Source organism: Leptonychotes weddellii, chromosome 9 (genome assembly GCF_054177405.1).
Source record: "Leptonychotes weddellii isolate Sample4059 chromosome 9, ASM5417740v2, whole genome shotgun sequence".
Classification (NCBI taxonomy): Eukaryota; Metazoa; Chordata; class Mammalia; order Carnivora; family Phocidae; genus Leptonychotes; species Leptonychotes weddellii.
Genome location: NC_138377.1, coordinates 83,075,907 through 83,098,519, shown reverse-complemented (window position 1 = coordinate 83,098,519; position 22,613 = coordinate 83,075,907).

Sequence of the window (22,613 nt, the reverse complement as noted above, 5' to 3'; positions counted from 1 at the left end):
TAGCTGCACAGACTTTACTAAACAATTTTAGATCTTCTGTCTTGCTTCTTAATTGGAAGAGGAGTCTGGAAAGCATTGCCAAGCAGGCTGCATGAGTCACAACAGGTGACTGTGTTTTCCTTTCTGGTGTGGAGCAGTGCAAGACAAATTTAGTTTCCATTATTTTTGTTGTTTCTCAGGAAGAGCAGGACTTGCAAAGTGAATTAGGGTGGCTGATCTGATTCTCTTGGGGGTGCTTTCTGACCAATAATGGAAGGTCTTTTCACTAACTCTTCAAAGGCTCTCTATGAATCTGGCCTTAGATGGGATGTTTTTGTAGTTAAAACATATTTGGATCACCTAATAGCCACACTCAACTCGATGGTTCCTGCAGTCTGTTCGGTGTCATACAGACAGCGAACAGAGTTTTGGTCCTTTGTTTTTCATTTTATACTCACTCGTTTCATAAACATGAAATACAGGCCTATGGTGCTTTGGGGTGCCTTGTGAGCTATGTGAGAGAGGGTGTAAGATTTGGCCTCTGTTTTCAAGGAAACGGTCAATGACTAATTCTAAGGTAGCCTGAATGGCAGTAGATGATACCTGTGTAATGCTCAGATCTTAAGGAGGGAAAGGATTGCCATAGGAGAAGGTCACTGAGAACAATATCTTAAAGAAAGAGGAGTTAAAGTGGTACTTAAGAAAACAGTAGAATTTGTAGCACTTCAGCAGCCTGGCAGACCAGAGGCTCTGCCTAGATACCCCCACAGCTAGATATGCAGTGAAACATATTTTCTTTGCATCAGTGAACTTGTAGGAAGTGAGGGAAATTTCCCAGGGGCAGAGATTAAAATGCGAGCTGAAACCAGGGTGGTGAATAATAAGCACACAGGAGGAAAGTTGCAGTTACCCTGAGGGCAAATCCTAATGAACTGCACTGGGGAACCTGTATTAGTTGACTAGGCTGCCATCGCGAAATACCACACACTGGCTGGCTGAAACAACAGAAATTCGTTTTCTCACAATTCTGAAGGCTGGAAGTCCAAGATCAAGGGGCCACCAGGGTTGGATTCCTCTGATGCCTCTCTCCTTGGCCTGAATATTGTCACCATCTCACTGCCTCTTCACAGGTTCATCTCTGTGCTCTTGCCTCCCTTGGAAGGAAACCAGTCATTGGATGAGGGACTGACCCTAATTGGATTAGGGACCCCGCCTCATTTTAACCCTATCACTTCTTTAATGAGCTTATCCCTAAATACGGTTACGTTCTGAGGTACTGGGGATTGGGATTCCCCCAAAAATTGGGGAGACAATTCAGCCCACAACAAAGCCTACACCTTGGGTCACAAAGATGAACCTTAGACTCTAGATTAAGCCAAGGGCCCTGGAAGGGGCCAAATGGTCCCTGAAGGCAGTGGCTCCTGCCTGCAGATATAAATGAAAGTCTCCTCTGAAAAAAAGCAACTTCAGTTGAGACCCTGAGGGTTTCTACAGGTTAAGATCAAACAAATAATGCACTCATTACCAAAGATCAGTAAGGAAAAAAAGGCACCATGAGTGAACATCAGCAAAAACATTCATCATAAGACATGGCTTATGGAGAGTAAGGACCCTCCAAAAGTTAAATACTAGAATTACCAAATAAAGATTATAAAATAATAATATATGAAACGTCTAAGTGTTGCAGGATTTCTTTGCCTTCTTCACAAGTCTCCAAGGAATGAAGAGGTAGACCAGACGAAGAGTAAAGGGCAGCAAAGCAAAGTTTATTGAGTGATAAAAAGCGACAATACAGGAAGGCCTGGGTGGTTCAGTCGTTAAGCGTCTGCCTTTGGCTCAGGTCATGATCCCAGGGTCCTGGGATCAAGCCCCTCATCAGGTTCCCTGCTCAGCGGGAAGCCTGCTTATCCCTCTCCCACCTGCCCCTGCTTGTGTTCCCCTCTCTCTCTGTGTCTCTGTCAAATAAATAAATAAAATCTTTTAAATAATAAAAAATAAATAAAATAAGTAAAAGTTGGAATCACAAAACTGGAAAAAAAAACCCACAATAAAAAATGATGGAGCTGACTGGAAAAAGATACACATAGAACTTTTAAAATAAAAAAATATAAATACAGAAATTGGTTTTAAAAACTCAATAAAGAGATTAAATAGCAGATTAGAAACAACTGAAGCAAAAATTGGCTAACTGAAAGCGAGAGCTTCAGAAATTAACCAGAATGTAGCACACAGAGAAAAGATAGAAAAAAGGAAAATGTTTACCGTATGTCTAATTAGAGTCTCAAAAGGAGAGATCTGAGAGAATGCAAGAGAGGCAATATTTAAAGAGATCATCGCTGAGGATTTTCCAGAGTGGTGAAAGACAAGAATTTAGGGGCGCCTGGGTGGCTCAGTAGGTTAAACGACTGCCTTCGGCTCGGGTCATGCTCCCAGGGTCCTGGGATCGAGCCCCGCATCGGGCTCCCTGCTCGGCGGAGAGCCTGCTTCTCCCTCTCCCACTGTCTGCCGCTCTGCCTACTTATGCTCTCTCTCTCTGTTAAATAAAAAAATAAATAAATAATCTTAAAAAAGACAAGAATTTAAAGATACAGTAAAAGCGATCTATGCCGAGGAGGATAATTTTTTAAATATCTAAGCCTAGTTACATCATAGTGAAATCTGCAGAACACCAGAGACAAAAAAAATTTTCTCGGACAGAAAGGGTGGATCACCTACAAAGGAACAGTAATTAGAATGGCAGTAGACATTGGAATAGCACTTTCAAAGTTTGAGACAAAACAGCTGACAGCCTAGGACTGTGTGGATCCATCAAAACCATTTTCCAAGAATAAGAATGCAATAAAGATCAACAAAACTGAATTTGCCATCACTAAACCTGCAATAAGGGAATTTCAAAATGATCTTGTCTTCTCTGGGATTCCCCCCAAAGTAAATCTGATTAAATGAAAATTTATTTGAGAGGTGATCCCAGGAAATAATCGCAGGCAAGTAGGGAAGGGAGACAGAAAGTAAAGGAAGCCAGAAAACATGCATTGTCAAACAAGTCACCACCATGAGCAACTGAAGCTTCCTCCCACTGAGAAACCCTGGGGCCAGGGCAGGATGGAGTCCAAGTTCGCCTACCCAAAGGGCAGGAGAGCAGGGATATCCACCACTCCATTCAGAGCGGTGTGGTGCTCCCAGAAGGCATTACTCCTCCACATTCTTGCCTTCACCTGGCAGGAACAAAGGGGGTAAAGCGGACAGACCTGCCAATGCCAAGAGTTGGAAGCCGGACTGGCTGAGCTTGGAGATGGTTGCGTGCTGAGAGCATATGGAAGGACCACTGGCAAAGCCTACTACCCACGTACTGCAGGAAAACAGCACAACGATTGTGCAAGGGGAAGGTGTGAAGAATCATGAATCGATAGACTAGTGACCATGTAGATACATCTAAACAAACGCTGTTAGTATAAAATGAGAATGTTAGTATCTACGTTGTAGTCCAACACAAGACAAAACAGAACGTGACTGAAATAGTGGCTACTGGTATACTTTAGAGTCTGCCTCACTGTTATGGGCAAGAAATTAAAAGTTGGGAACCATAAGTTTCCTTAAAAGAATACAGTTTAGCCAATTGTCTTGGTGGGAGAAGGATAAAGGTATGTTAACTGAGGTGACCTGGTGGAAGAGCAGCTGGGATAAGAGCTTGGAGTAGCATGAGCTTCCAGAAATGGCCAGCTTACTGGCCATGGAGGAGCTATGGTAGAGAATGGCTGGAGAGGTAAGGCAAGGGGAGGATGGCTGGAGAAAAACCTTGAAGACCTAACGTTCTATTCTTAGGACAGGGGTCCCGAGTTTTTTTCATCACACACATCATCCGTTAATATGTTTGAGCTTGTACAGTGTATATAATATTCATACATTATAAAACAGACACTCGAAAGGAATTTTTTTATTCTTATGTTAATCCCCATACATTACATCATTAGTTTTTTTATATTTTTATATTTTTTTAATTTTTTATTCTTATGTTAATCCCCATACATTACATCATTAGTTTTAGATGAAATGTTCCATGATCCATTGTTTGTGCATAACACCCAGTGCTCCATGCAGAATGTGCCCTCCTCAATACCCACCACCAGGCTAACCCATCCTCCCACCCCCCTCCCCTCTAGAACCCTCAGTTTGTTTTTCAGAGTACATCGTCTCTCATGGTTCGTCTACCCATCCGATTTCCCCCGCTTCATTCTTCCCCTCCCGCTACCTTCTTCTTCTTCTTTTTTTTTTCTTAACATATATTGCATTATTTGTCAAAAGGAATTTTTAATGAGCTAGATGACATTGATCTAGATGAGTTAAATATGCCTTAAAAAGTTTTTAATATTTGTTCTTAAAAACAATAATTTTAAAAAACCAATAATTTATAGGAGCAATAAGCTTGACTTGCACAAGATAGGTATATTTGACCTCGGGGTGTTAATGGCTGTCATGGCTGATAAAAGATACCTCACCGACGTAAAGCAGACTGAGGAAGAAATGTGCTTATAAATCACGGTAATTATTATTTCTTCAATCCCACACACTCATTATGCAAGCATTTTTATTGAAATTCAGCTAGGAAATTTCCATGTTCTCTGATTTCAATCAGTGGTGATAACATACTAATCAGAAGGGGCTGATTTATAGGGTTGTTGTTGTTGGGTTTTGTTTTTTTAACAAATGAATGCAAACCCCATTGAAATTCTTCATCAGAACAATATTTAAACAAGTTAGAAAATTATGTTTCTGAGTTTTTAAGAAGGTTGTGCCAGGAGGCCCCTGCAGCCATGAGGGTAGGAGACTTAAGGTCCTCCAGTCAAGAGGTAGGTATGGGAAGACGGGTCTGAGAACAAATTTGACAGGCTTTGGTAATGGCATATGGAAGGAGAGGGAACAAAGAGAAGTCTGAGATTATAAATCCCTGGATTAGTGAGATTCTTTCAGGTTGCAAAATGTAAGAAAATAATCAAAATATCTCCATGAAATGGGATTAGATTATAAAGATACATGGAAACCTAATGGGGACTAGGAACCAGCTCTGTAACTGCATTGCTGGCCTCATGAAAATGTCACTCATGACATTTCAAACGTGGCTCTGGTAATCCAGGACCATCTCAGGGCTCCACTGCAGTCCTCCTAAGTGGCCAAGTTTGTGACTCAGTTCCCCAGAGCCTGCTGTCTCTTGGTCTTTCCCTCCCACCCACAGTGGACTGACGCCCCTACTTTCCCTGTCCACCTTACAGCTCATGCTTCCTCGTACTTTTTACTGCCTCATGACTCCTCTTTGCTATTTTCTCCATTTCTCTCTCTCATTCAAAATTCACTCATTCAGCATCCCCTCTCTGCCTCACAGTTCAAGTCTCAATGGGAGAGAGTCTGACTGGTTCCAGTCACCACAGTGTTTGCCAAAGGTCTCAGGTGAGGCCGATCACAGGTCACTGGCCAGCCTTCAGATGGCTGCCTTCGAGCAGGTGTTTGCCTGGGGTGGTGGGTTCATGTCTCCATGGCACAAATTACAGCCACTTATGCAACCTAGGTTTCTGAGGAAGCCCCAGTGGACCTACAAATAGGCTGTGGACCTACAAACCAGCTGAGGTATTGCATACATGAGATGGGTAATGAGTCCACTGCTGATAGAGTCTGTCCGTTATAGTGGGAGACAGGAAGATGGGATATTCTGGATGTGGCTTATTATGAAACTAAGACCAGCGACTGCATGTATGTATTTCACTTAACACCTGAAGCTTTACTTCAGGCATAACATAGAAAATAAGAATTTAAAAGTTGCTATTATTATTACTACTAGGAGCAGAGGTAATGAGTTATTATGAGGTTAAGATCACAGACCTTGGAACTGGATTGCCTGAGGTCATATCCTCAGCACTGTCACTTACTGGCTGTGTGACTTTGGGCAAATTACCTAACTGATCTGTGTCACAGTTTTCTCATCTGTAAAATGAATTCAATGAAACCTTACCCCATTGGTAGGTTATGAGAATTGAATCAGTTAATATAATTAAATCACTTAAACAGTGCCTGGCATATAATTATCACTACATGAATATTTGCTATTTTACTTTCAATCATGAGTTAAACTCCAGCTACGTACCCCCATCCATGCAATGTATCTGCCACTTTGGTCTCTTGATTTTTAAGTTTGGCCTCTGATTAAATATTACCTTGCACTGTTTTCTAATTATTTCCTGTTGCTAGTCTTGGCTCTCTAATAAAATTTTATACTTTAATATCTGTAAAATAAATGTTTCCTTACTCAGAATTTTAAAACTACTCTTTGTTTATATTTCACAGCCAATTCTAGGACTTCTCTGTCTGATAAGTCAGAGGGTCAAAATTCTGGGAAAGGAAGTAATTCTTAGCATAATAAATACTTTTTGAAATTTCCCTTGCTCTTATTTTTGTTTCAAGATATTTATTATATTGTCATAGTTTTTTTTTTTTAAGATTTTATTTATTTATTTGAGAAAGAAAAAGAGAGAGCACAAGTAGGGGGAGCGGCAGGCAGAGGGAGAGGGAGAAGCAGACTCCCCGCTGAGCAGGGAGACCAACATGGGGCTCTATCCCAGGACTCTGGGATAATGACCTGAGCCGAAGGCAGACACTTAACCGACTGAGCCAGCCAGGTGCCCCCCATATTGTCATAGTTTGATTGATTTCCCTCTGGAGAAGGTCAAATTCCCTGGAACATTTGATATCATCATTTAGAGATGAAGTAGGTGTTACATGTTTATTAAGTGATACACAAGATTGACTCAGAAACCAGGAGGCATATGTTGATATTTTTCGCCTCAGTAATCTTACTGGCATGTGTACATACTTGAACTTAAATACTGGCTCAAATGAATCTTTTATGCAATGATCAATAGTTGGTAGGATTTCCTTCAAGTATTGAAACTGCCATGTCCAACTCTATTTACAGATGTACATTTAAGCAAATTTTCATGTCATTGTATTTTAAGAATGCACACCCTAATTGTGAGACATAATCTACATGGCAACAAACCAGTGGATACATTAACCAATGGATTCATCACTCCTGGGACATGACATCCTTGAACTGAACCCCTTAATTGTCCTGACCCTATCAATGCAATGATCTTCTGTAGCTTCACCTTCGAGGAATCTGGTTTGGAGCTTGTGTAGATCTCTTTCCTCTCTTGGTCAATCGCTGAGCCAGAGCAGTAACTCATAGACCATCCTTCCTCTGCAAAGCCCTGGGAGAGAGAGACAGCATTCATGCCTCCCCAGTTTCCCTCTCAGATGGACAAAGTCGCCAGCATAATTGCTTAACCCTCTCAGCTCCTTCTCTTCACCAGCATTATCACTGTGTCAGTCCGAGAGTCAAGTACTTTCCCTCTTCCCACGAAGCTGGCACAGGTCAGAAGTCACTATTGATGGGAAAGAGGGAGGCAAGGAATTTCAAAGTAGGTGAAGGCAGGACACAAGTTTCCAAATTAATATTGTAGGGGCTATGGAGGCGACACATTAAACAGAGATATTTCATTCCTTCCCATCTTGATACCAACTCTGAAATCTTTTAGATCAATAATGGTAGCCACCAATACTAATAATAGTAGAATGCTCCTTCTCAGTATGTGTGCCCCAGGATCTCCAACATCTGAAATAAGGTCAAATGGAATCACAGGGCCATGATACCTTCCAGCAAACTCAAATATCCACAGTCACACAATGTGCAGAAATACAAACATGTGACCCTCCACGTCATCAAAGCATTTCTTTTTTTTTTTTAAGATTTTATTTATTTATTTGACAGAGAGAGACACAGCGAGAGAGGGAACACAAGCAGGGGGAGTGGGAGCGGGAGAAGCAGGCTTCCTGCTGAGCAGGGAGCCCGATGTGGGGCTCGATCCCAGGACCCTGTGATCATGACCTAAGCCGAAGGCAGGAGCTTAACCACTGAGCCACCCAGGCGCCCCAGTGCAGCATTTTCTAAGCCAAAGTTGTGTACTCAATATAATTCTGGGTGCTGAGGAATTACTAAAATGCATAAGAGATTTTTCCTGCCCTGAAGAAAAGTATAATCTTATTACAGAGCCAAGACTAGCAACAGGAAACAATTTGAAAACCATGCAAGGTAACATTTAATCAGAAATTGTAACTTAAATTAGAGAGACCAAAATGGCAAATACAATGCATCCTGGGATATGTGGCCTTAGGAAGAAGCAGTTACTCTCTCTGACATCAATTTCTTTATTGATTTTTGTTTTATTTTGTTTTTAGGTAGAAATAATTAGGAGTAATATTAATCCCTTACTATCTGTTGAATGATTCTGTGATGCACACATGTAACAAAGAATGTGTCAGCACTTAAAAAATTCCTAGTATTCAAATGTAGGACATCATTATTATTACTGTAATTATTGCCATTATGATTATTCACAGAAGACTTGAAGTTCAGAAAGGGGAAGGGATCCCGGTACTCGGGGAAACCTTCCCAGAGAAGAAAGTGTCTGAAAACCGGAGCCAGCTCTGAAGGATGAGAAGAATTCAGAAGGGGTGCAAACAGGCTTGTAGGGGTGGCGGAGGGGGGGATACAGTGTCACTGAGGCAAGGAGAGAAGTGTGAAGGATATGAGGCATCAATCAGGTGCCTGTTTGGCTGAGCATAGGACTGCTTAGGGTACGAATAGAACACATACTTGGGTGGATGAGGGGGCTGATCCAAGGCAGACCTCACCATCAAGCATGAGTCCCACAGCTAGAAAAGGGATACATTGGCATTTCCAACTCGTGGTTTGCTTAGAAAAAGCAAAGTCTACTTACCAGGGCAGGTGTCCAGAGAATTAAATGTTTTTTTCTAGACACTACTGGCTGAATTGAATCCATCCTACCTGTATCATTGTCCATCATCACTGCTACCACTGCTCCCCAATCTCTTTCTGCTACCAATGACCTCATTCTATGCCAACCAATGGTCATCTGTCTTCATCCTTCTTGCCCTCCACTGAATCTGTGCCTGGTCCTTACTCATGCCATGTTTTCACAGAAGGCTGTATTGTCCACCCGGTGCTGGGAACAATTCCATCCCTCATTCCCAGACAAATCGCTTCAGAATTCTGCCTGAAATTTCAACCACTGAGATATTTATACCTGTAAACCAGTCTTTTCTTTCTTTTTTTTTTTTTTTAAGATTTTATTTATTTATTTGACAGAGAGAGACACAGCGAGAGATGGAACACAAGCAGGGGGGAGTGGGAGAGGGAGAAGCAGGCTTCCCGCCGAGCAGGGAGCCCGATGCCGGGCTTGATCCCAGGACTCTGGGATCATGACCTGAGCCAAAGGCAGACGCTTAATGACTGAGCCACCCAGGTGCCCCCAGTCTTTTCTTTTAAAACACAAATACATCCAAGGCGGCTAAGGAGGGCTGAAACTCACACTTCATTGTTAATGATTTTAATTAATTAATTTTTCTCCCACCATCTACCTTCGAGCTGCACTGAAGGAATGAAGGAATGCAGGAATGCTTGCTTGACGAGTTTAGGTGGAAGGAAAGGTCATCTGGAAGATGAGGGAATCATGCAGGAGGGCTTTGGTCAAATGAAAAGCAGAATGAGGATACCAGAGATGAACCTAATTTTCAGACTTTTCCCAAAACTCAACCTTACCCATGTAGACATATCTAGGGTCCCCCTCCCGCCCCTCACACCCACCCCAGACTTTTCTTCCCCTGACTGACAGCCCCAAAAGGGAGACACCTTTCATTCCCCAGAGCAGCTTCAAATAAGAATAAATATACATTATTTCCATTCCTCCAAACAAGTCCGCAGGATTCTCAGAAGGCAATCCTTGGCTCCTTTTCAGGACCTATCTCAGAGTTTCAGTTGCAAATGCTTAACTGCAAATTACATCTGCCTCCCCCGAATCACCCACCCAGGAGCCACAGGGACTGAATGTTACCTAGCTCTGCCCTGATTAAAACTTGGGTTCATGTAAAAATCTAACTTCCAGGACGCACCTGTTCTAGAATGTTCTTCTGCTAGGATAAGACTGAATCACATGACAGCTGAGAGAACACTTCTCTCCTTCTTCTCATGTTCCATCATTGACCCCTAAAATAGTAACTTCTGCCCACACTTAGTCCTCTCCAGGAAAGTGAAAAAGCAGTTCCCAGCTCTGCCGTTTGGGGAGGAGTGACTGATATGACCGGGGAGAAGGGTAAAGGTCACCCTGCTCACTCACTCTCTCTGGCTCAGACCTGCCTGCACCTTCTCCTCTCTGATTTTATTCCTATGAAGCAAGTGGATCTGGATGGGAGCGTAGGCCTACCTTCTGGAGGCTACTGTCTCTCTAGACCTCCTCTCTGAGTCTGATAGGGTGTGAGGGTGGAAACTCCCTTTCCTGTGGAGGCAGGTCAAATACGCTCTACAGAAAAGCTTTCCCTACCCACAGGTAGAGCTGAAGGCCTACCTGGGCCTGGGTATAAGTGGGGTTCTCTAATCCAGCTTTACCATTAATTTCAAAACGTGGTTTTAGGGGCTCCTGGGTGGCTCAGTCGGTTAAGCATCTGCCTTCGGCTCAGGTCATGATCCCAGGGTCCTGGGATTGAGTCCCATATCGGGCTCCCTGCTCAGCGGGGAGCCTGCTTCTCCTTCTCCTGCTCCCCCCGCTTGTGCTCTCTCTCTCTCTGAAATAAATAAATAAAAATCTTTAAAAAATAAAAATAAAAACATGATTTTATTCCCACTAGTTTGGCATGCCTATTTCTCAACTGATTCAAAACGAGAGGGGGAGGAAGCACGTGATTGATCGGGCCCCTAAGATTTCAGTGGTGTTTTAGGGAGAATTGCTTAGCAAAGCCTTCTACCCCCTTGCTTCTCAGTGCTCTCTGAAGAGCAAGAACCTATTCTGATATATCTTTTTTTTTTTTTTTAAGATTTTATTTATTTGACAGAGAGAGAGAGAGCACAAGTAGGCAGAGCTGCAGAGGGAGAGGGAGAAGCAGGCTCTCCGCTGAGTAGGGAGCCCGATGCAGGACTCAATCCCAGGACTCTGCGATCATGACCTGAGCCAAAGAAAGATGCTTAACCGACTGAGCCACCCAGGAGCCCCTGATATATCTTCTTAGAGACCTAGCCCCCAACTTTACCTCTATCCTAGTCTTCACCTACCCCCATCCCCATTTGCGACCTGGGGTTTGTCAAATGTGTTCGGTGGGCTGGAGAACACATTTGGTGTTGGTGATGAGGATCCAGTCACCCTCCAATTACATCCTGTTCTGCTCCCTGTTCCTCAGGCTCTGATTTGGAGTGCACTGTGGATTACCAGGGTATTTGCTATGCTCTAAAGGGCGCTCAACCCAAGATACACTTAAGTCTACATGGTTTCTCTGCATAGTTATCAATATTAAGAAAGAGTGGCCATTTTAAAAATTTACCATTTACTATTCACTCTTCTGTAGGAAAAAACCACTGTGAGAATGCTATAATTTATTATTTATCAATAGGACCTTTCATAAGAGTTAATATTTTTATCTTTCAAGCAAACATTTGATGGATTACCTTTGAAGAAAGACACATTCTTATATTACAAGTGTTTCTTATGTTACAAGTTTAGAACAGTAACTCTAGAATTCAATTACATTATCAGAGTTATCTGACACAAACCATTATTGCAATGTCTCATAAAAAGCAATGAGACGAGGGCGCCTGGGCAGCTCAGTTGGCTAAGCGACTGCCTTCGGCTCAGGCCATGATCCTGGAGTCCTGGGATCAAGTCCCACATCGGGCTCCCTGCTCAGCGGGGAGTCTGCTTCTCCCTCTGACCCTTCCCCCTCTCATGCTCTCTCTATCTCATGCTCTCTCTCAAGTAAATAAATAAAATCTTAAAAAAAAAAACAATGAGATGAAAAAATAGCCATTGTTTTTATGACTGGAATATTGGCTGGCTGGTGTCATGGCCATAATCCAATTAGAATAATTATATTCCATCTATATAGTTCTACCTATGATTCAGCTGGACTGATCTGTAATAGGAAAAGTCATGTCTCAGACTTTTGAGGTCTCAGACTTAGCAAAATCCCACCCCATTCTACTCCAGAAGTGTATTTTAAAACTTAATGATAGGGGCACCTGGGTGGCTCAGTCGTTAAGCGTCTGCCTTCAGCTCGGGTCATGATCCCAGGGTCCTGAGATCGAGCCCCACATCGGGCTCTGCTCAGTGGGGAGTCTGCTTCTCCCTCTCCCACCCCCCTTGCTTGTGTTCCTGGTTTTGCTATCTCTCTCTGTGAAATAAATAAATAAAATCTTTAAAAACAAATAAATAAATAAAAATTAATGATAAAACAATCTTTTTTTTTTTTTTAAAGATTTTATTTATTTATTTGAGAGAGAGAGCATGAGAGGGAGGAAGGTCAGAGGGAGAAGCAGACTCCCTGCCGAGCAGGGAGCCCGATACGGGACTCGATCCCGGGACTCCAGGATCATGACCTGAGCCGAAGGCAGTCGCTTAACCAACTGAGCCACCCAGGCGCCCCAATGATAAAACAATCTTAATAGCCCTATTTTGCAGCTGAACAAATTCTCCACCATAAAGGCTACAGAATGATATTTATTTGCCAACTTGAGGTAACATAATATTTAAATAGAAATTACCCATTTTTCTAAGCTATGTTGCTATAAGATATTACTGTTAACATTTCTAAGCAAATATATTCTTATATCTGATGCTTAGAGCAAATGCTTAAGTACCTGCACTATTCTGAATACATATGAATGGGTGACAATACTTTCTGAAAATATTTGAGAAAGTGTTGCTCAGTCATGAAAAATCATACATGCTAACAGAAATCTAATATTAACTATATCAGAAGGTTCCCTCCTGGCCCCACCAATAACCCAGGACTGAAAAATTTGGCATCTTCTGTTGCCTCCTTTCTTTTTTGTTCTTCCCTATCTCGGTAGTTTCTAAGTACCACAAAATCTTCCCTAGGTGACCTTCCCAGTTGCTGTCTCCTTTTCATTCCTTTGGTCACAACCTTGTCATCCTTCACTGGGATTTTTGTAAGAGACTTCTAACCGCAGTTTTGTTAGACCCAGGCAAGAGCGGGGCCTGCCCTGGCCCTCTTCTGGCTGCGCCCTTCTCCACAAAGCGAGGATGCTGTAGAGCTGAGGGACAGAGGGTGTATGGGCCTCTGTTTTTACTCTTTCCTGAGCCCTATTAGCATTAGCAAAAGGCCTGTCTAACTGGCTTCCCTCTGCCCAGTTTTTCAAGATGAACATGAGAGCTCCTAAAGCAGAGTGGGGAGATATCTGTGGTATCTTGGGCTTTATCTCTCAGACTCTTTGGAAATGTGCTTCCAGGTTCTGCCCTCAATTATTCATTTTGTGTCATTTGCAAAGAGGTAAAAAAGAGAGCAGCTAGTTTAAATGACTAACTGTATGGGTGAGTCTATCAACATCTCAAACCAATCAAATTACTGAGGAGTCCAGAGTCACATTTCTAGGAACGCAGAGAACTGCATCCTAGCAGAGAGCAAGCAAACCAATCTGCCACCGATATTTGCATAAGCCTCCCGCTGTACATGACCTCATTTGACCCTTACAGCTCCCCTGGTAAGGCAGCTAGGTACAATATCATTCATATTTATAGATAAGATAACATGGCTTGGAGAAGGGGAGTTAGTAAATTTCCTAAAATTAGACAGCTAATAAATGGCAGGGTATCCCAAGGCCTGACTCCACATTTTTGCTTCTAGAGGGTACAGAATCCAGACTTACTCTAAGACATATAGATGTGCTTTTTATACTTGCAAAAACGACTCTAGGAAAGTGCATTTGGCTTCCAGCTCTGGTTTGGCACTGACGAATGTTTCTTGGGGAAGCCGCCCAATATAGATAGGCCTCAGTTTCCATCTTTTAAGATAAAAGTGTTAAAGTAGATGATCTCTAGGGCTTATTTCAGCTCCGTGGTTCTTTTACCATCTGTACCCCAGACTGCATTCCACGTTTGTGAAAGCAGCGCTTGGACCTGGGCAGTACCACTGTGTTATGTTAATGAGTCTTTATCAAATGGCCCCAGGTGTCCTCCCTCCTCCCAGGTTCATCAGATCCAGTGGCACTAGTTTAATCGGAAGTTAAACATGAATACTGGGAACAAAATGGCAAATCAATAGTAACCTTTTTTGTTGCTATTCCCAAACATCTTTAGGGGCAAGACCACAGGCAATATTTTCCACAGGATGCCTGTTCCAAGGGATATTAATAGGATCTCCTTGAAAAGGGAATTTTTTTTCACTTGGCTAAATGATATCAAACAGGTTTACTTTGTAGAGACCCATTAATATTCACAGGGATTATTAATTATTAATCTCCAGGAGGAAGATTTCTCACCTCCAAAAACTAATGCTTAGAACCTAGCTTTAGAAGACATCTGGGGGAACATATTTGGGATCTGCTGATTGTTGCTAGCACCTCAGAATTTATACATACCAAAATGTAGCTTTTGGTGATGGCTAAATGAGATATAAGATGATGAGGTTATTTGTTTGTTCCCTAATAAACCCAAATGCAAGAATTTACTTGCATACATGTCAGTTCTTTAAATACCCCCCTCGGAGATGATATACTTAATGCAATGCCTAATCAGATCTGTCATGGTAATTGGGGGGAATGATGCTAGTTGTTTTAAAAGTTCCACAAGAGGTCTGTTGAAATCGAATTCTGGACTGGATGTGATCCACAGAAGGAAGCGTTCTTATTATTTAATGTTTGCTCCTCATCTTTTGAATCTAAACCAGCTTCACTCATTTACATTTTTTTTTAAGATTTTATTTATTTATTTGACAGAGAGAGAGAGAGAACAAGCAGGGGGAACAGCAGGCAGAGGGAGAGGGAGAAGCAGACTCCCGCTGAGCAAGGAGCTGATGCAGGGCTCCAACCCAGGGCCCTGGGATTACAACCTGGGCCGAAGGCGGCTGCTTAACCAACTGAGCCACCCAGGGGGCCCTCATTTACATTTTTTTTTAAAGTAGGCTCCACGCCAAACATGGGGCTTGAACTCACAACCCTGAAATCAAGAGTCTTACGCTTTACTGACTGAGCCAGCCAGGCGCTCCTCATTTACATTTTTCATCAAACTTAACTCCTAATGACTATTAGCTATTTTTGAAAGTCAAATGTATCCCTGTGGCAGATTGTATTTTCTGAAGATGCCTGCAATAATTCCATCCCACATACTCTTCTTACAGTGAGATCTTGAGCCAGATTATAAAGATGTCGCGCACTCTTGTTGTGTGTTGCTCTCTTGTGACCCTCATTCTTGGAATCCAGCTACCTTGCTGTGTGGAAGTCCAGACAAGCGTGTGCAGAGAGACCACACTGAGAGATCACGTGTAGGTGTGCCTAGTCAATTACCCACATCATCAGCCAGACCTATGAATGAAGATGTCTCCATCGGATTCCAGCCTTCAAATGTTGAATCACTCCCCCCTTCTTCCCAGCAGCAAACCTAGAATCACAGAGTAGACACAACCTGCCCCCTCTCTGCCCAGTCAGAATTCCATGAACACAGAATCCATGAGCATAATAAAATGGTTATTTTATGTCCTTAAGTTTCAGGGTGGTTTGTTAGGCCGTCATAGTAACTAAAGAACCACCAAAGGGTAAAATGTGTTCCTGCTGAGGAAATTCGAAAGAATGTGTCAAAAAAGTTTTATTTCATGAATCTTTAGAATTTGAGATTTATCATCCTTGCCTCTTGGACCTCTTTGTATTAGAGATGTTTGGATTTGGTACCCAAATCACCAGCATTTTAGCATTTGAATTTTGCCAAATCATAATTTATTTGTTTAACTGAAAATGTCCAGGGATGTTAGAATCCTAAAACTGTCAACATGGGCAACCCAATGTCTGGAAGCAGGGCTCATGAAATCAAATGCCTTCAGGGGCCTAATAGGTAAAAGAAATGAGCCAAGTAGTGACTTGGCCTGGGGAAAACAGGAGGGTTCCAACCAAATTACTGTGGTGTAATTTGTGATTTCTACAGGAAAGAGACCTGGTCCCAACTTCCCTTGAGAAACTTTTGAGGAAGCCCTATTGGCCTATTGCAATCCTTGCCTTATGCCAGATCTCTTTTACAAGCTCCAAAGGACACTTAGAGCCCTGGGACATCCCCAGAATCTGAGTTCTTTTTTGTTGAAACATGGATTCAAAGGTCATTCTTGAATTAAACTCACTGAGCCTGATAAATATGCTAGTGCCGCGGGGCAGTCTTGATTAGACTCCTCAGCAAAAAAAATTAGTCTGAGAACTAGAAATGGGTCATTTGCTCCATGGGATCCCATCAAGTTTCTAGGAACAAATCCTTTTATCAATTTATAAACAAGGCTTGGATTCCTGAGAATTCTGGGCTCTGTGACTGACAGACAGTTTATCTCCCCCACCAACTCTTCTGAAATGTACATTCATAGCCAACTGTGAAGAAACAATTGCTTATTTTTTTTTTTTTTAAGATGCACTTTCATTCAATTGATTATTCTTTTAATGATTGTCTTCCCTTCTAGACCGGAAGCCTCCTTGGGGGAAGCTTTGCCTGTCTTTTGTTTTTGTTTTTGTTTTTAAAGATTTTATTTATTTGACAGAGAGAAACACAGCGAAAGGGGGAACACAAGCAGGGGGAGTGGGAGAGGGAGAAGCAGGCTTCCCGCCGAGCAGAGAGCCTGATGCGGGGCTCGATCCCAGGACGCTGGGATCATGACCTGAGCCGAAGGCAGACGCTTAACGACTGAGCCACCCAGGCGCCCCTGCCTGTCTTATTTGTCATATTTCCTGCATTCAGCACAGTGCCTGGCACACATCAGCTACACAATAATACTTAGTCAATGAATGAACTGTATCCCATTCATTTAATCCATGCACATACAGTAAACACCCACTGTGTGTCAGGTATTAATTTTGGACGTGGGGATAATGTTATGAGCAATACAGGCCCAACTCTGCCTTTTTACAGTTTAGTGAGGGGAGGGGACTGGGGAAATACCCAAGTAAACAAATAAACTCAATAATTTCAGGTAGTGCTAATAGCTATGAAGAAAATAAAACAGTGTCTGGTGATTGAGGGTAAAGTCAGGGCTATCCCTTAGGAAGACTTCTTTATTATTTATTTATTTATTTGAGAGAAAGAGAGAGAGAGAATGAGCAGTGGGGAAGGGCAGGGGATGAGAGAGAGAGAAGCAGACTCCCCGCTGAGCAGGAAGCCCAATGTGGGGCTCCATCCCAGGACCTGGAGATCATGACCTGAGCTGAAGACAGACACCCAATGGACTGAGCCACCCTGGCAACCCCCTTAGAAAGACTCTTATCAGTAAGCTGACTCATGGATGATGGGGAGCCAGATATTTATGTAAGGGAAGAGCAGTAATAGTGGGATGAGTTCTCCAGTAGCAGATATAACCAGTGCAAAAGTCCTGGGGCAGAACTTGTTTGGCTTATTTAAAGGATATGCTACATTGAGAACACAGCATAGCGGGACCATAGTGGAAGAGGGCGACACGGTAAGGGATAAAGTTGAGATGCTGGCAGGAGCCGAGCTGGGAAGGCCTTGGAAGCCACGACAGAGAGGGATTCCAGGGGGTGCAGAGCAGCAAGCTGAAACAAGAGCCAAAGGAGCCTGTCTGTAGACCTAAAAGAACATGTAAATACACCGACATCAGGAACAGAAACCTCACTACCTACAGCTGCAGTCTTACAGGTGCTATTCTCAGCCCAGGACTCCGAACTTGAGGACACCTGACGTCACTGCTGCCTTTCTTTGGGGTCAGCTACCAGCAATATAGCACACCAGGGACTGGTGGGCCACTCACTAGATATCACCCTGATTCAACATCATTATCATTATCATTATCATTATCATTATCACAATAAAACACAGCCCCAACTGCTTTAAGTTACGTTGAATGAATCAGACTGCAGTATCAGGAACCGGGCCTTAACAACAAAACTATTTGGGGTTGGCCAGGCTGTGACAGTCCAAGGGTCCCCTCCTCCAGCAAGCCAGGCCCCAGGCCTCCCCCTTTAAAGATTTCCCTCTGGGCTACTCCTCCCACAGACTCCATCCTCTGCCTATTTACACCAGAAGCAGCAACCCAGGCAGGCCTCGCTGCTGTCTCCAGACCCAAACCCTCGTTTTATCTTCTGTGGCAGAGTATGCTTCTGGCCCCTGTGGAACGGACTTAGTAGGTATGTGTCTGGAGGAAACGGGGAGTGGAAGGGGGATGAGGGTGTATGGAGGCACGTGGTGGGGTGAAGAGGTTGAAGAGATTAATCAGGACGAAGGGCTCAAATACCTTTGTAATCGATGAGGTAAGAGAGTTCTCTGGAATATTCAAGGGAGATAAAGCAGAAATCGGGTGCAACCTTGGGAGAGGTGAACCAGGCCTATATACATTGTTAAGTTAAAAGGTCACTGTGAAAAATAATCTATAACTTGTCATTTTGTAACCAGTAGCTTGATGCTTTAAGAGAGACGGCAGAATTCGAGCTTTGGGGCAAAGTTCTGCAAATACGTGAAATATGTTATGTGAACTTTTCAATTCAGTAGTAACCACTTTACTACGTAAAGTCCAATGATTTTGCAATGATAGATGACCAGCAAGAGCCATGCAGGTTAATAAATACTGGAAAAGGAGCTCTAAGTGAGTTACCATGCCAGATGTGAAATTTCAAAATAATCAATCACAGGGGTTGGGAGCTCAAAGGGAATTTAGACATCCTCTAATCTAGAGGGGACAAAACTGACCCACTTGCCTAGACATGTTTTGTATCATGAAGGCCAACAGGCAGGACATGCTATCTCCACTGACCTAGTCCTCACCACTCCCTAACGCTCACCTCCCATCAGCCAGCTCCATGGAATTGTGTTACGTGGTTGGGCCCCAGAGAACTTGAGGGAGTAACCACTGGTGAACTAAGAAACCTTATTTTGCCAGGGAGAAAGGGAGACAACTCCTCTATGATATATTAATAAAAAAAAGTTACCTTTCTGCAAACAACTTAATAATACTGGGGTGAGTGACCTAAGGTTTAAAGTGAAAGGCTCAAGCAGAATTTGCTCAGACCACTGGAATAGAAAAAAACATAGCATTTTAAATTGATGCTACATTATTTCTTTCCTAAAAGAGTTTGACAGAAACTGTCTCTTCAATCCCAACAATTCTGTGGGGTAGATTTTACAAATATAACTATTCCCATTTTACAGATTGAAAGACAGAGGCAATTTTGACACCCACACCTTGATTCAGAAAAATCCTCCCAGCCCTGAGCTCTGTTATGTAATTAGTATGGTAATCTAACATCACACATCCTGCATTGCAAGTAGGCGTGTCCTGCTGGTTAAAACAAGATCCCCTCAAATGCTTTGACTCACCAGGAATCTGAGGTTTAACTTTCTAGCAAATGATAAAGGTTGTTAAGAACCTCTCCTTTCCGCTTTCTTCCCTGTCTTTACATCTCAGGCATGTCTTCCATCCCAGGAAGTGCTTCTCCTTCCTTCTCCCCACCCCTTTTCTGTTGAGGAAGAGGGGCTTGGAATTCCCTCTCCTGTCAGTGAAAGGTGAAGGTTTGGGAAGGAGTAGAATCACAGTCCCCCACTCAGAGGGATTAGTCTACCCTTCATTTGTTCTTTTTTTTTTTTTTTTAGATTTTATTTATCTCAGAGAAAGAGCATGCACACGCGTGCGTGCACACACACACACACACACGCAGGGTGTGAACAATCATCTAAGATTGTTCAAACCGGGGCGCCTGGGTGGCTCAGTCATTAAGCGTCTGCCTTTGGCTCGGGTCGTGATCCCGGGGTCCTGGGATCGAGCCCCGCGTCAGGCTCCCTGCTCGGCAGGAAGCCTGCTTCTCCCTCTCCCACTCCCCCTGCTTGTGTTCCCTCTCTCGCTGTCTCTCTCTCTCTCTGTCAAATAAATAAATAAATCTTTAAAAAATATATATATATAAGATTGTTCAAACCAGTCTTTTCCATGTTGGCTGCAAAATGGTCCTTTTCCAATTTTACCACCACTGCCTCCCTTCTTCCCTTCTAGGCCATTTTATGTGTATTTACAGCTTTAGTGCTACAATTCACATACCATATAATTCACCCTTCCAAAATGTACAATTCGGTGGGTTTTTTCTCTTTTTATTATGGTAAAATACACATAATATGAAGTTTGCCATCTTAGCCATTTTTAAGTATACAGTTAAGTGGTATTAGATATATTCACACTGTGCAAACATCACCATCATCCATTTTTTACAACTCTTTCATCTTGTAAAACTGAGACTCTAAACCCATTAAACAATAACACTTTATCCCCGTTCCCCCTGGGCAACCAGCCCCTGGCAACCCCCACTATACTCTCTGTCTCTGTGGTGATGAAAACTCTAAGTACCTCAATGGAATCATACAGTATTTGTCTTTTTGTGACTGGCTTCCTTCATTCAGCATGATGTCCTCAAGGTTCATCCATGTTGTAGTATATTGCAGAATTTCCTTCCTTTTTAAGGCAAAATAATATTCCATTGTATGGATACACCACATTTTGTTTATTCATCTATTGAGGGACACTTGGGTTGCTTGCACATGTCAGCTATTATGAATACTGCTAAGAACATGTGTGTACAAATATCTCTCCAAGACCCTGCTTTCAATTCCTTTGACCATATACCCTGATGTGGAATTGCTGGATCATATGGTAATTCTATTTTTAATGTTTTGAGGAACTGCTGTACTGTTCTGCACAGCAGCTAGGCTATTTTACTTTCCCACCAATAGGGCACAAGGGTTGCAGTTTCTCCACATCCTCACCAACACTTCTTGTTTTCTCTTTTTTTGATAGTAGCCATCTTAATGGGTGTGAAATGGGTTTTGATGTGCATTTTCCTAATGATCAGTGATGCTGAGCATCTTTTCATTTGCTTATTGGCCATGTGTACATCTTTGGAGAAATGTCCATTCAGGTTCTTTGCCCATTTTTGAATTAGGTTGTTTGGTTTCTTCTTGTTGAAATTTAGGAGTTCTTCTATATTTTGGATATTAATCTCTTACTACATATATGATTTGCAAATATTTTCTCCCATTCTGCGGGTTGTCTTTTTACTGTGTGAATAGTGTCTTTTGATGCACAAAGTATCTGTATTTTCATGAAGCCCAATTTGTTTTTTTCTTTTGTTACCTGTGCCTTTAATGTTCTATCCGGGAAATCACTGTCGAATCCAGGGTCATGAAGTTTTGTCTATTTTTTTCCTAAGAGTTTTATGACACCGAGTCTTACATTTAGGTCCTTGATCCATTTTGTGTTAATTTTTGTATGTGATGTTAGGTAAAGATGATAAGTACTGCCCCGTTGGATGAAGCATGGGTAGCAAAATCTTGCAAGTCCTGAATCTAGGGCTGATTGGTAAATGAGTGTCCACTGTGCCATTCTCTCTATTTTCATGTATGGTTTCTTGTTTCTGTTTTTTTCTGTTCCACCCTACTATGTATGGTCCCCGATCCCAGCCCTGTCAACTCTGGGTCATCGGCTATCTGGGGACAGGTCTGTCAGGGAGGTTCTCTTTACTGGGTGGTAAACCCCATGAAGAAGGGACATGGGCTGTCCAGGTCACTACTGTATCCTCAGCATCACCCAGCATGGTGTGACAAATGGATGAACCAGTGAATGAGCACATTCACTGTGTAGAGAAATCATCACATTGGTTTAAAAGAAAATACTAAATATTGCATATCAGGTTTCTACTATGGACCAGGCTTGTGCTAACTGCATTGTTGTTATTAATAATTGTGATCAGCAGTAGTAACAACACCAAATAAAAAATGAATCCCAACAAGTCATGAGATTGCTTGCTTTTCTTGAAATCCTCCACCTCTCCAGTCATGCTCCCCCTATCCGTCCTCCCCTCTAGTCCTATTCCTTCCGTCTCTCCTGCATCTCCAATTCTTCATCCATTACTACCCCCTCTCCTCCTCAAGGAAATAGAGGACTCAAGACAATGCACCAGCTAGATCTAACAGAAACATACAGAACATTCTACCCAAAAACAATGGTAGACACATTCTTCTCAAGTGCACACAGGACATTTTCCAGGACGGACTACATAATAGACCACAACGTAAGTCTCAATAGATTGAAAAATGTAGATATCCTACATCATCAGAGAAGATATCCTATCTCAGAAGTAAGAAATAAATAACAAAAAGAAAACTGTTTATATATTCACATGATAATGGACACTTGGGTTTTTACAGTTTGGAACTAGTGCAGTTAAAATTGCTATGAATATTTGCATATAAGCCTTTGTAGAGACATTTTTGTTTCTGTTGGGTAAACACCTGGAAGAAAAACGGCTTATGAGTGAAATTGAGTCTCTTTTCAATGCTATTTTTCTATATATTGTGATTGTCCATTCATGTCTCTTGCCTATTTTTTTTTTATAAGTTTTTGGTCTTTTATTTTGAAAAATTATGAATATTAGACATTTCTTTTATATATGTTACAAATATTCTCTTCTGACTTGTCATTTGTATATTAATTTTTAAGGTATTTTTCTGCAAAATTTAAAATGTTTATTAGTCAAATGTATTTGTCTT